The sequence below is a fragment of the Scardinius erythrophthalmus genome (assembly GCF_964197995.2).
Source record: "Scardinius erythrophthalmus genome assembly, chromosome: 4".
NCBI lineage: Eukaryota > Metazoa > Chordata > Actinopteri > Cypriniformes > Leuciscidae > Scardinius > Scardinius erythrophthalmus.
Window position 1 is genome coordinate 20,649,392 of NC_138224.1, and position 15,372 is coordinate 20,664,763.

At 38.0% G+C, this 15,372-nt stretch overlaps 1 protein-coding gene across 1 annotated transcript in view; it reads left to right on the forward strand.

The window, feature by feature from the left end:
- The window catches only part of LOC308689201 (copine-8), a 148,520-nt gene extending 140,246 nt beyond the window's left edge, over positions 1–8,274 (forward strand). Inside the window, exon 21 of the mRNA XM_081362788.1 lies at positions 8,138–8,274. The gene's annotated coding sequence lies outside the window, so the exon portion shown is untranslated. The remainder of the gene's footprint in view (positions 1–8,137) is intronic.
- The last annotated feature ends 7,098 nt before the right edge of the window (positions 8,275–15,372 follow it).

Below are 15,372 nucleotides of genomic sequence, written 5' to 3' on the forward strand. Positions count from 1 at the left end.
ATGGTGCACGTTGGAAAGAATGATACTTTTAAACATAACACTAAACCGCCATTAGGTGTCGCCAGGCGACCATCTTAATGAGCGAGTCATTGATTCATTCGTTCAAACGATTCATTCCAATGACTGAGTCATTCATGATTGAGACAGATGTTTATGGATTGACCATTGAATCTTTGAGTCAAGCGATTCGTTTCAAAATGCTGAATCATTCAGTAATGAGAAAACAAGTTGCTGTGATCTTTGTTTAACTATTTTTGCTGCTGAAACAGAACAAAAACAGTCAATATTGCATCTAAAATGTAAGTGACTTAATTGTAACTGTTTATTAACCTGTTGTATGAAATCAATGTCACAGTTTCAATCGTGATTGTATTCAGGAAATAGTTGCCTACTCGTCAAGTGAGGTTGCTTAACTCTATCATATGTTATAAAATATATAAAAACTCCATATTTGTAATTTTTATAGTCAGTATGTTGTTAACTGGGTTGCTTTTTTGTGTGCTGCGCTCATTTGTTTACAATTCTCCTGGAGAAGCAGCATGAGCCTCAGCAGTGCAACCTTGTTACCATTGATCAGTAATACATTTATTATTAACTGCTGATTGCAACTTAAAATGAATGTAATGAAATTAGAATAATCTCTCGTTTTAGTGATTCCCAAGTTATTTTTTTTGTTATTGACGTTCTAATCAGGCTATACTCTGGTCGGGCAAGTAAAATTCTCTTTCAGGTAGGCCTATTGTATTTATATATAAATATATTAGGGATGTGACTGTGATAAAATTTTCCCACCGGTTAATCGACGTGTGACACCGCTGAGCGCTTTTAAATCGCTAACTATAGTATACTATATACTAGTAAAATACAGACGTCCGCACAGACATTGATAATGGTGCGGAGTAGAGCGAGCATTTTCAATTTATTCCTATGGATGTAGGAATTAACTAAAACATTTTATTTATGTTTTTGTGTCCACTTTTCAACCGCAACCGCGTCACACACACATTCCAGAATTGCAATCTTGACATTCATTATAGCCCTAATACAATATAATAATAAAAATAGTCAACCTAACATAAACGAATTACACTGCTCTGTTTAAATAGTCAGTAGTACAATCTGTACCATTCACAGTAAGCAGAGCTCCACTGTGATGTTTCCAAGCACATTTTTGCGCGTGTGAAGAGGATGATTTTTTCCACCGATATTGGAACACGAGTGAAGTACAAAGCCTATAATAAAGAATAGTTTAGCATCCAAATACATCGCAAAAATTAAAACATTTTGATGCTAATGAGAGGGTTACGTGAGACCAACACTGCTTACTTTCGTTTTTATTTTTACATTAAATTTAAAGGATTTGTTGTGGAATATTTTGAGTGTATCATAAAATCAGAATAAGGTAAGACAAGTAATATTTTCTGTCTTATATATATATATATATATATGTGTGTGTGTGTGTGTGTGTGTGTGTGTGTGTGTGTGTGTGTGTGTGTGTGTGTGTGTATTATATATATATATATATATATATATATATATATATAGATATAGATATAGATAGATAGATATTTATATACACACATATATATATATATATATATATGTGTGTGTGTGTGTGTATGTATATATATATATATATATATATATATATATATATATATATATACATACACACATATATATATATTTATATATATATAAATATAGCTGCGAGCAGCGATGGAGGGCCAAAGCCGGTGGCACCGCCATCCCCGGTGCCTTTAGGTAAGTAAAGGCACCGGGGTTGCGGTGCCACCGGCTTGGGCCCGTAATCGCTGCTCGCAGCTATATTTATTATTATTATTATTATTATTATTATTTTGTCAACCTTTCGGGCACTTTTGGGGCCCTTAACATGCTCGAAAACTCTTGAAATTTTGCACACAGGTCAGAACCCGCGGCCATCAGGGCCGGACTGAAGCTGGTACCCGGGCGTGGCAGGGGGGCTCGACAGCGCCCCCTGGAACGGGATCCAAACACGTGTCCATAAATCAAACACGCTTGCATGTAATAATATGAAACTCGGTACACATATAGATCTCATCGGGCCGAACAACTTTCGTGCTCTAAGTTTTACGCCAGCCAAACAGGAAGTTGGCTATTTAGCGTTGTTTGGAAACGCATGCTGTGGAATTTAATGTACTCCTCCTAGGGAATTCATCGATTCGCCTCCAAACTCGGTGTGCATGAAGTCAAGACATTGAGGATGCTAAATTGCGGACGGATTTTTGATATCTCGAACGGTTTGGCCGTGGCGAGGAAACAAATTTATGGCGAGAAAAGAGAAACAGGAAGTGTGTTATAACTTCTGCATACATTGACTGATCTTGATGAAACTTCAGCAGTGTGTCCGATGTAAGAGGCCGATCACATGGATGTGACCTTTGTGAGTCAAAGTTATAGCGCCACCAACTGGCAACAGGAAATGTGTCACTTTCAAAATGCTTTGAAATCACCCTCTTATTTTTACCCAATTTGCTTAAAACTTTATGTGTTTAATGTAGACACACGGCAGATGTAGACCTGTGAAAGGATTATTGATATCTTAGATACTGTTGCCGTGGCAACGCATCAAACTTTAATATTCTTTTCGGATGCTTTTGAGACTCTTCACATGCTTGAAAATGCATGAAACTCGACAGACACATCACATTTATTATCCAGTAGACATGTGCAAAGTTTCAGAAACGGGCGTGGTGGAATGGCTCAGTAGCGCCACCTTTAGTCAAAAATGGGGCCTTAGTTTTTCCTAGAATCACAAAACTTGGTACGTATATTGTTCTCATCAAGCCGGACAACTTTCTAATTTACAGTTATTACCTCAGACCAACAGGAAGTCAGATATTTTGGTTTGAATGTGGATTTTCTGGAGAATTTTCTCTCTCTCTCTGTGTGTCTGTGTGTGTGTGTGGGAGGGGGGGGGGGGATTTGTGTATTCCATTTAATCTTTGTTTTTCAAGGTTTCAGGGGCTTTTGGGGCCCTTAACATGCTCGAAAACTCTTGAAACTTTTCACACAGGTCAGAACCCACGGTCATCAGGGCCGGGCTGAAGCTCGTACCCGGGCGTGGCAGGGGGGCTCAACAGCGCCCCCTTGAACACGGTCTGAAAACTTGGTCCATATATCAAACACGCTTGCATGAATTAATATGAAACTCAGTACACATATAGATCTCATCGGGCCGAACAACTCCCGCACTCTAAGTTATTAGCTCCGCCCAACAGGAAGTCGGCTATTATGGGTTGTTTGGAAAACGCTTGCTGTGGAATGCGAAGTACTCCTCCTAGAGAATTCATCCAATCCCCACCAAACTCAGTGTGCATGAAGTCAAGACATTGAGGATTCTAAATTGCGGACGGATTTTTGATATCTCGAACGGTTTGGCCGTGGCGAGGAAACGAATTTATGCCGAGAAAAGAGAAACACGAAGTGGTATAACTTCTGCATACATTAACTGATCTTGATGAAACTTCACCAGTGTGTTCGTGGTAAGAGGCCGATCAGATGGATGTAACTATTGTGAGTCAAAGTTATAGCGCCACCAACTGGCAGCAGGAAGTGTGTCACTTTCAAAATGCTTTTGACAAAAGTGGGGGGTTAGTTTTACCCACAGTTACAAAAATCAGTACGTACATTGGTCTCATCGAGCCGGACAACTTTCTAATATACAGTTATTAGCTTCGACCAATAGGAAGTCAGATATTTTGGTTTGAATGTGGATTTATTTGCAAATTCAGCCTCTGCTTTTTACCCACTCCTGCTAAGTGTTTTTTTTTATTCACACCAATCTTTTTTAACACGATGAAAATACATTAAAGATGCTAAATTGTGAACGGATATTAAATATTTCAAACGGTTTTGACATGGCGAGGGATTAAAATAATGTCAAAAAAGGAATCAGAAAACGTCTCAGATCTTCTAAAAATTTAATTATACACTATTTATTTTTATATAAAATTATACAAATATCAGATCTAAACCCAGTTTTGGGTTTATTCAGTTTTTTTTTAATTCAAGAATTATGTACAAGTTTAAAAACAGCCAGAATGAGCTATTTAGTAAAAAGAAAAAAGTCATACATAGGGCTATACTGCCCTCTTATGTTCAAAATCAGGTAGGCCCATTGTATATTGTATTTATATATAAATATATTAGCGATGTGACTGAGAATTTTTTCCCACTGGTTAATCGATGTGTGACAGCGCGGTGGGGGCTTTTAAATCGCTACCTTAAAAGCGAAAGTGAAATATTGACGTCCAGTAGGAATGAACTAAAAAACATTCACTCTGTTCTGCTCGTTCCTCGCTGTAGACACATATTGCCCATGCAGCCGTGAGCATTTTAGTTTCATTTTAAAAATGGCGCCATTTCGGGGGTGGGATTGCTTGAATGTTTTTTTACAAAAGCACAATGTTGTGTTTTATTGTGAGTGAACATAAATATAAGTAAACACATTGCAATTTAAATGATGTCCTGTATGAATAAAATTACGGAGTAGCCTATATTTTTATGTTTCCACTGTTCGATCGCGCCCGCGCCACACACACACACACACACACAAACACAACAACAACATATTGTGCATTCCAGCATTGCAATCTTGACATCGCAGCCTGTTCATTATAGCCTTAATAAAATATAATTATAAAATAGTCAACCTAACATATAAAAATTACACTGCTCTGTTTAAATAGACAGTAGTACAATTCATACTATTCACAGAAATCACTGCTCAACTGTGATGTTTCCAAGCACATTTTTGCGCATGTGAAGAGCATGTGAAGTTTTCCCTTCAATATTGGAACGTGAGTGAAGTACAAAGCCTATAATAAACAATAGTTTAGCATCCAAAAAAAAAAAAAATATATATATATATATAAAAAACATTAAGGGACAAGACAGAGAATATTACTTGTCTGATATATATATATATATATATATATATATATATATATATATATATATATATATATATATTTTTTTTTTTTTTTGTTGTTGTTTTTTTTGTTTTTTTTTGTTACATATATATATATATATATATTGTTGCATTATTTATATATATATATATATATATATATATATATATATATATATATATATAAATATAGCTGCGAGCAGCGATAGAGGGCCCAAGCCAGTGACACCGCCACCCCGGTGCCTTTAGTGTAACTAAAGGCACCAGGGTGGCGGTGCCACCGGCTTGGGCCCGCAATCGCTGCTCGCAGCTATATTTTTTTTTTATTTTCATGATTTTCTAACGTTATTAGGGCAGTTAATACAATCAAAAGCCCTATATACCACTATATCACATTTAGCTGACCTGACGTCCTGGGGAACTTTCCTCCATGCAGCAGACTTCCGATTAATGTCTCTCATCAGAGAGATCATACAGAATTGTACATTCTGACACTGACAAAATCAACCGTTAATCTCTCCGCCATTTTTGTTCTACTCGCTTCCGACGCTTTTCAACGGTGTAGTACGACGTCCGCTGGGGGCGTATTGCGTATTACGGAGCTGATTTCAACTGCCAGTGTGAAGGCGGCGTTAGTTCTCAAATTGGATTGGCCGAGAGTGCTGACATATACACTCCAACCTGATCTCACAGCAATTTATGCGTATTTAATGAGGTGGCTAATTCGTACAAATTCATATGACCTCACACGTGCGAATTCGTAAGATTTTTACTAAATCCCTGACTCCGCCCCTAAACCTATCCATCACTGGGGTTTAGACAAATCATACGAATTCGTACGAATTAGCTATCTCGTTCTCACTCGTACGTTTGTGTTTGGGAATTCTTTAGTAACTGAGGTTAAATCGTTACGCAATAGGTGGCGTATAACAGATAAATGCCTGACTGTATTTTTGAGTAAGTCTTTGAATCATTCACTCAACTCAACACTAATTGATTCAAAACACTAAACTACTGTGCCCTCCAGGACACGCAACAGTTGATTTTGCTTTGAACAAACTATTTACAAGTATATTCAAATATAGAGACCTACATTGCTGTTGGTGAAAGTTGAGCTTAAACATGTACTAAATTTAGGTGTATCATATGATATGCTGAGTAGGAAATATGCACAATGATTTAGTTAAAACAAATATTAAAAAACAAAAACACTGAGAACACCGAGCCCAATGCCATGACTGATCTAAGAGAATATTATGAAGATCATACCAGATGGTGTGAACAGCAATGGTGTTTGGTGTTAGCATGCTCTTTTTCAAGAGCAATCCCGACAACAACCCTAATAGCATAGTTGTAGTTATGTTTCCCAAATTGTTGTCTTATACTAATGTAACCAATATTAGGTTGTGTGAGCTGTTTCTACCCGAACTTGCACTGTCCGGTTTATCATCTTATTGCTGATGTTCTAATGCTTTTTATTAAAATCAAAGGTTGTTTGTTAACATTAGTTAATGCAACTGTGAGCTAACATGAACAAACAATAAACAGCTTGATTTTATTAACTAACATTTATAAAGATGAATAAATACAGTAACAAATGTTTTGCTCATTGTTAGTTCATACATTAAAGTTAACTAATGAACCTTATTGTAAAGTGTTACCCATATTTGTGTAATTTCTAACATCAGTAAATTAATGCTAAATATGCACTTATACTTTCTATGTTGAGATCTGAAGAGCGTCAGAACATTAACGTTAGTTGTCTCATTTTTGTTTAAAAAGCCTTATGTGGTGCTCAAGAGATATTTCGTATCATTATCAGTGCTGAAAACAGTTGTGCTGCTTAATATATTTTTTTTGTGTGTGTGTGTGTGTGTGTGGAAAATGTGAAATATGACCATGCAAAACTTTGGGCTAAGTTTTTCTCTGGTCCTCCTTCACTGCTACACTCCCTCACTCCCACTCTGGACCACACTTCCCAGCATCCCTCTTGGTCCTCACCTGCTCACCACTCATCCAGCCATCATCCACACCTGCCACTGATTATCACCTCATCAGGACATACACCTCATATAGGCCTTAGTTCAATTAGGACATTTAGCCTTTATAAAAGTGCCTTAGGGGGAAAAAAAGCATTACTGGTGTACATCTTGAGACGAAACAATGGCACTGACATATTTGAAGATATGCCAGTGCAAGTTACTTTCAGTTAAACCAGCTCAATTCATATATACATTTTTATAGGCTTAAGCCTTGTCTGTGAAAGTTAAGTCTACCATATTGCCTGTCATCTGCCAGTTCAATAAACATCCGTTACCTGCATTCCTGTTGTCTGTCCCTCTGTTCCATGACATAAGATTTAAAAAAGAAATTAATACTTTTATTGAGCAAGAACACAATATATTGATCAGAAGTGACAGCAAAGATGTGTTACAATGTTTTGTTTTTGTTTTTCAAATAAATGCTGTTCTTTTGAACTTTCTATTCATCCAAGAATCCTGAAAAACAAAATATCACAAAAAAAAAAAAAAAATAATAATAATATATATATATATATATATATATATATAAATATATAAATATATATATATATATATATATATATATATATATATATATATATATATATATATATATATATATATATGAAGAGTTCAGATGCAAAAGCCTCTAAGTGCCATCTGAAATTTTCTTCTAGAATGATCATTTTTATCAAGCTTGTATATTTAAGTTCAGTTAATTCACTTAAATGGCAATGAAAATTACCTATTAATTGTCATTTAAGTGAAATTACTGAACTTAAATATACGAGCTTTATAAAAATGATCATTCTAGAAGAGAATTTCAGATGGCACTTAGAGGCTTTTGCATCTGAACTCTTCACACACACACACACATATATATATATATATATATATATATATATATTAGGGCTGTGAAAAGATTAATCGCGATTAATCGCATCCAAAATAAAAGTTTGTGTTTACATAATATATGTGTTTGTACTTGGTATAATTATTTTGTATATATAAATACACACACATGCATGTATATATTTAAGAAATATTTGCATACATATACTGTATATATTTATATATAATTTATATTATATATAAATATAATTTTTTTTTAGATATAAATAACAGAGTTATTTTTTTATTTTTTTATTTATTCACAACACAGTGAACACCATGTCGAACCTTGAAGCAGAAGGGTTACAGCAGCAGAAGACTTCACCGGGTGACACTTCAGTCAGCTAAGAAGAGGAAACTGAGGCTGAATTCTCACCGGCTCCACAAAATTAAACAATAGAAGATTGGAAAAACATTTCCTGGTCTGATGAGTCTCAGTTTCTGAACATTCAGATGGTAGGGTCATAATTTGGTGTAAACAACATGAATGCATGGATCCATCCAACATGTGGTGGTGTAATAGTGTGTGGGTGATATTTTCTTGACACACTTTGGGGCTCCTTAGCACCAATTAAGCATCGTTTAACTGGGTTTTGCTCATGAAATTGAGTTCACTGTACTCAAATGGTCTCTTTACAGTCACCAAATCTAAATCCAAAAGATTGACCAGCTAAAAAAATCAGCAGCTTCTGCATGAGGCTATCGTGTCAATATGGACCAAAATATCTGAGGAATGTTTCTATGACACAAGCCCACAATGAATTCAGGGAGTTCTCAAGGCAAACATTGGCTTTGGGCAAGTTTCCAATAAGTCAATGGTATTCCTGAACTGTATCAGTTTCAAAAAGATTATGTAGCATTTGTGCAGTTTGAATTTCAGATAAGAGTAATCAATCTGGACGTTAAAAAAAAAAACTTTAACCTAACAGACTAGTTGAAAATAATGACAATTCTCTAGATTTTGTGGAAAATGGCCAAATAAAACAACTAAATAGCATTAAAGTGCAATGTTTGTGTGCGAGTTTGGTTTAAGGGAAGAGAAGAGAAAATAGAATATTATTAGAATATTATTAGAATATTATTTATCTTCTCTGTGCTGTGACACATGCATCAATTCAGAATTATGGCTCTACACTAGTTGAATAGCAATTGTGGTGAACAAACAAAAAGTTTGAGAAAGTTTCAGAAAGTTCACACCCCAGCCATTTCTTCCTCCTAAATATGTTATGTCTCAAAACACAGATCTTTTGATAGGGATAGAAGTAGTGATTCAACTTACGTTTCTATAGCTAGACTCTAGACCGTAGTTTCTTCAAGCTTTCTCGACGTTGGCACATATGGAGGAGATTTCAGATGCCCAGCATGTGTCCCATGACTCCTGGCGCCGCCCTGTTTCACGCAACAATATATACAGAAATAATTTGTGTCCTCCCTGCTACTTCTAATAGCCGCTGGAAGGTATAGCCTTACTGAACAATATACAGATAAGAAAAACCTTGATACAGAAAACATAACATCCAGTTCATCAGAGTGGGAGAGAAGAGGGTTTAACCGGATGGTTCCACTCATGACTGGAGAATGACATAATTGTCATGACTCATGTGGTCTGTGCCTGGTTGAGCTCTCCAAGGAAGTAGTACGTTGTTAGGGGCAGGGCTGTAAAGGCACTGAAAAAATTTACAAAGTACTGAGTAAAAATTGTTCTAAATTAAAAGTCCAAGGATTTAACCTAAAACATACTTGAGATGAAGTCAGAAAGTACAACTTTAGATCGTACTTCAGCCTTAAAAAGTAGCAGTAACTGTACAAAATGAAAAGGAGGATGAAATGAAAGACACAGAAAAGTTTTGGCACAAAGGTCAAAAACATCCATAGTGCATTTTTATATAGACCAACAATTAAAAAGCAGCACAGTGGAATTTCGATATGTGATTAATTCGATTAATTATCATATCATGTAATTAAATATTGGACATCCCTAATTATTACTCAATATACCCCCGGTTTTAGCAGGCGGGAAGGAAGTCGACCGGAAGTTGAAGCCGGCCGCGTGCCACCATCTTGTAGCAGAACTTCACCTGCTGTTAGCATCCCATTGACTCCCATTCATTTTGGCGTCACTTTGACAGCGAATAACTTTACATCTGAGGCGTTTGAAGACTCCATTTGTCTATTATTTATTTCTAAAGAAACACGACAATGTATAAAATGCTCCATTACCTTGTAGCTTATGTTATGGCCCCGTAGAAGCAGTTTTTGTAAAAGTAGGCTAACGACTGCGTCATAACCACGCGACTCTCTGTCGCACTGTAGAGAGATTACCGTATGGACGGGAGGAGAAGCTCGCGGGCAATCGGGGGGACGTAGAGGCAAAATGACAATATAATTAATCAGAATACCTAGCAAAAGTTGCTCCTGCTCCTAGCTCATGGACAATTCCTACTCACACTCTCCGTCTCTGCAAGATTCGGAAGGGAATGATTCAGATTTCTCTTGGCACAGCTACTAGAAGACAGACGGGTTGCTCACGTGGTCCGTGTAACGCTTTGCTCGGTTTGAGTCTGCGCGTCAGGAAAGGAAGTGCTAAGAAATCGCTAAAAATGGGCTTCACTTGTCTCAATTGAGTTCCAATGGGGTCGCTGTGTCCATTTCTTTTACTGCCTATGGGTTTTAGCTAGTCTGAGGCTTAAGCTAGTTCAAGGCTTAAAGCTACACTGTGTAGGATTTTCTCCCATCTAGCAGTGAATATTACTTTCTAGCCCCTCCCATTCCGAGGGTTTTTTAACTCCTACGGTGGCCATATTATTTCAAATCTGCCGGCAGTCGCGAGTAATCTCCCCATCGCATTCGTCACGGAGCCACTGAGTGTAAAAACGCGAAAGGCGATGCTTGAATTTCCAGGTATGTCCCTCTTCGGCCATACCTGTCAACCCTCCCGTTTTTCCCAGGATTCTCCCGTATTTTACCTTGCAATCCCGCTATCATCCCGTTTAAATATTTTCCCGTATTTCTCCCGTATTTTTAATATTTCTATAAAAAAAAAATTAAAAAAAATCCCACTGGGCGCAAAACAGTTAAGCGGAAATCTCGCCCTGCAACTAATTTTATTGGTTAGGCTTACAATGACGGGTAGGTTTAGGGATCAGTGTTTGGTGTAGGCAATCAGTACTGTGATTCACATGACCAATAAAATCTTTAGAATCGGCTGCAGGGCGGGATTTTCCGCTGAAGTAGTTTGGGGGGCAAAAATCGCGCAAAGAAGAACAGCAGCATCCCGAGGATGGACGAACATGAGAGAGATGGCATTGGAGTACCTGCAAAAAAGCTGAAAACTTTATGCAAGTATCTTCACAAATGGGAGAGGGAGGCTTACCCGTACTTAACAAAGAGCAAAGTCATGCTTTTTGTCAAATTTGCTGCACGGATTTTAGTGTATCACACGGAGGGAAAAATGATGTGAGCCAACATGAAAAATCTGCAAAGCACAAGCGGGCCCAAGAGGCGCAAAAACATGCCCAGCCAATGACTGCATTTGTAACTACAAACGTTTCTGAGACTGATCAAGTGACCAAAGCTGAGGTGAAAATGTCAATGCTTTGTGCCAAAAATAATGTGGCCTTAAGTTTTTGCGATGATTTCAACCGTAGTGTAGCAGACATGTTTCCTGACTCTGCCATCGCTCGGAAGTACTCGGCAGGAAAAACGAAAGCCACACAACTCCTCAAAGGTAAGATATAGACTTCAAAAATGCATTGCTTCAAATTGAATAGGACAATCTAATCGAAATCTTGATAATGATGTTCCCATGGTGTAGTCTAAAGTAACTGGACACTTTTGCTTAACAGGTGCCATAGCTGTGGAACTTGATGAGGACGTAGCAAGGTTATGTAAATCTCAGCCTTTTTCATTGTTGTGCGATGAATCAAACAACAGAAAAACCGACAAAGAATTTGTTATCCTTGCAAGAATTTATGATGAGTCCAATCTGGAGGTGACAACAAAGTTCCTTGAAATGCCCATATGCAATGTGGGTAATGCAGAAAACCTATTTGAAAAGCTGTCCGAAGCATTGAGGTGAGGTTTATCTAGTTTGCATTTAATTATAACAACTAGAACATTTTTTATTTAAGTTTCATGTGATCACAGATTACATAAAAGCTTTTGTCAAATAGTTTATTTTGTAATTATGGGCATATTGTTTTGATTTCCCTTTTCCAACAGCAAAAGAGGCATTCCATGGGAGAATGTCTCAGGGTTCTTGCCTTCAACTCTGACAATGCAAGTGTAATGAAAGGCAGATACAATTCAGTGATTAGCAGACTAAAGGTGATGATGCACAGGGCAACTTTTTGAGCAATGTTGCTGTCAACGGCAACCGGATGAGACCGATCTAAATGATCCAGATAGAAATGTATTGCCCATTTTCAATGGAAAAGTGCCCAAGCAACAATTGCTCGGCAATACTGCCCACCAACATTGCTCAAAAAGTTGCCCTGTGCATCATCACCCTAAGAGGAAGTCAGAATAATGTCCAGGACCTTGGCTGCATTTGCCACCTTGTCCAGCTTGCCACTGGTTGTGGCATCAAAGCAACCAAACTCTATATCTAATAATTAAACCTTAAGCAATCTGAGACCACTTACTAAACTCATAAAATCATTGTCTCCTTTCAGTGCAAAGAGATGTGAGCTCTACAAGGAGTTTGAATAGTTCAAAAACTCTGACAACCTGAAGCTGCTGAGGTACTGCCGTACTAGATGGCTCAGTCTGCTTACATGCATTCAGAGAGTACTGAACCAGTGGGATGCTCTACAGGTAGGATTGTAATGGTAAACTCTCAGCAGATATCTTGAAAATGTTTCCATTACATTTTTTTTTTACCATATTGCCACCCTATATCCCTAAATCTATACTATCTCCGTGATCCAGTTATGCAAACTTTACTTTATTTTGGAGTGTTGCCCTTAAGCCTTTAGCTGAATTTAATATTGCATTTTAGGTGGGTGTCAATACCTCTTGGGATAATGTCAGAATAACAGATTAATAATCACATATGATAATATGTATTATTTCATTTATTTTATTGTGGCTACTTGTACTGTCTACAGTCAGAGGGAGTACAGATTCACAGGCTTGAAGATGAGATGTGCAGGCTGATCAGACGGTTTTTGGGCTACTTAATACCAGCCAGGGCCATCTTGGATGTGCCTCTCAGGGAGGTGAACTATGGAGAGGGACATCAGTTGGCAGATGACGGAGCAGAGACGAAGGCATTCATCAGAAATGCAGAGCTCCCCGTTTCATCCAAGAAAAAAATATTTCATATTTCAAAAAAAACAACTAAATAGCATTAAAGTGCAATGTTTAGTATGTTAAAAAAAATGCTTGTGTGCGGGTTTGGTTTAAGGGAAGAGAAGAGAAACTCTAATTTGCTCAGTATCAAAACAGCAAAAGTAAATGGGAAAAACATGAGTGTGTGTTAGAATATTATTTATCTTCTCTGTGCTGTGACACATGCATCAATTCAGAATTATGGCTCTACACTAGTTGCATAACAATTGTGATGAACAAATAAAATACAAAGACTAATTAAAGGTGTCAAAATATAACATGACAATATGATTGCTTTTAAAGACACCATTGCTTGGGTGGAATTAGGCAGGTCACACTGGCAACGTTTACACGCAACCAAATAATCCATTAGTATTCAGATCGACTGCTCAATCGGACTGAAAAGCCGTCATGTGAACCCCTCAATCGACCCGATTGAGCTCGAAAGGGGTGGTTTATTCGTTTTCTAATCCGATCCAGAGGACATGTAACACTTGATCAGATTGGGGCTGTTTACACCTGGCCACTTCATGCGTTTTCTCAGATCGGATAGCTATCTGATTTATCAAAACGATTCCATTTACACCTGGTCACATAAATGTGTTTTTGCGAAACGGATTTAAATCCGATCTTCAATTCCCGCGCTACATGCAGATTTAATGGAGTGCACGTCACCGAAAGCAACAGATATGAGCTGCATTTTATTGATCATCAGCTAAAATTTCTAAATCAAAGACCGGAATAAGAGAGAGCGGCAACAGCCCTGGTAAGATCATTTCGTTTCTTTACTTTTAATGATGACGATTGTGTGTTAAGTGTCTGCGACTTACTTTCACTTTGATTTACGATAGTTTGCACGTTGGCTTAATGAATTGATGCTCAGCTTCTCATTTGCGGTGATGCGTGTTCCAGTAGCGTCGTCATATCTGGCTATAACATTAGATATAGCCTATAACACGCTCTCACACGTTTGTTTTTTAGCATTTTTGGGAGGAGTACAATTTACATATGTGGTTTCAACAACCAGATGCATTTACACTTGTCCAGTTTCGTCTGGAATGCGGCCCAGACCACCTCCTGAAGTGGTTTGAGCGATCGGATTCAAATCCGTTTCGAATGCGTTTCGGAGGGCATTTACACCTGGTCTTTTCACGATCGGATAGCTATCCGATCTGAGAAAACGCATGAAGTGGACAGGTGTAAACAGCCCCTTTGAAAACCGAAACTGAAAGGACTGCGCATGTGCAATGGCGTAGACGGATGCCGTATGAGAGTATGCGTATATACCAAGCAGGAAGGAAGTCGACCGGAAGTTGAAGCCGGCCGCGTGCCACCATCTTGTAGCAGAACTTCACCTGCTGTTAGCATCCCATTGACTCCCATTCATTTTGGTATCACTTTGACAGCGAATAACTTTACATCTGAGGCGTTTGAAGACTCCATTTGTCCATTATTTATTTCTAAAGAAACACGACAATGTATAAGAGGCTCCGTTACCTTGTAGCTTATGTTATGGCACCGTAGAAGCAGTTTTTGTAAAAGTAGGCTAACAACTGCGTCATAACCACGCGACTCTCTGTCGCACAGTAGAGAGATTACCGTATGGGCGGGAGGAGAAGCTCGCGGGCAATCGGGGGGACGTGGAGGCAAAATGACAAAATAATTAATCAGAATACTTAGCAAAAGTTTCTCCTGCTCCTAGCTCATGGACAATTCCTACTCACACTCTCCGTCTCTGCGAGATTCGGAAGGGAATGATTCAGATTTCTCTTGGCACAGCTACTAGAAGACAGACGGGTTGCTCACGTCACATCTACGTCGTCTAGCTCGGTTTGAGTCTGCGCCTCAGGAAAGGAAGTGCTAAGAAATCGCTAAAAATGGGCTTCACTTCTTATACTGTCTATGGTATATACATAATTATGTATGCCGAGTGGAACGAGCTGTTCTTTCTGTTGAATAAAGTGTCATATTAATGAGTGTCCCATCATTCTTAAATTCTCCTTTCACTCAGCTTCTGTGGAGTGGAGCAGGAAAACATCCCACTAGTCCTTGTTTTGGATTATCATCCACAGGTTTTGAGCACGGGGAGGGGCATTTACTGCATGATAAATATAAGCAGCATGGGACAGTGGTTCATATGTCATAGTCTCCAAATTACGACCAGAAATGGATAAA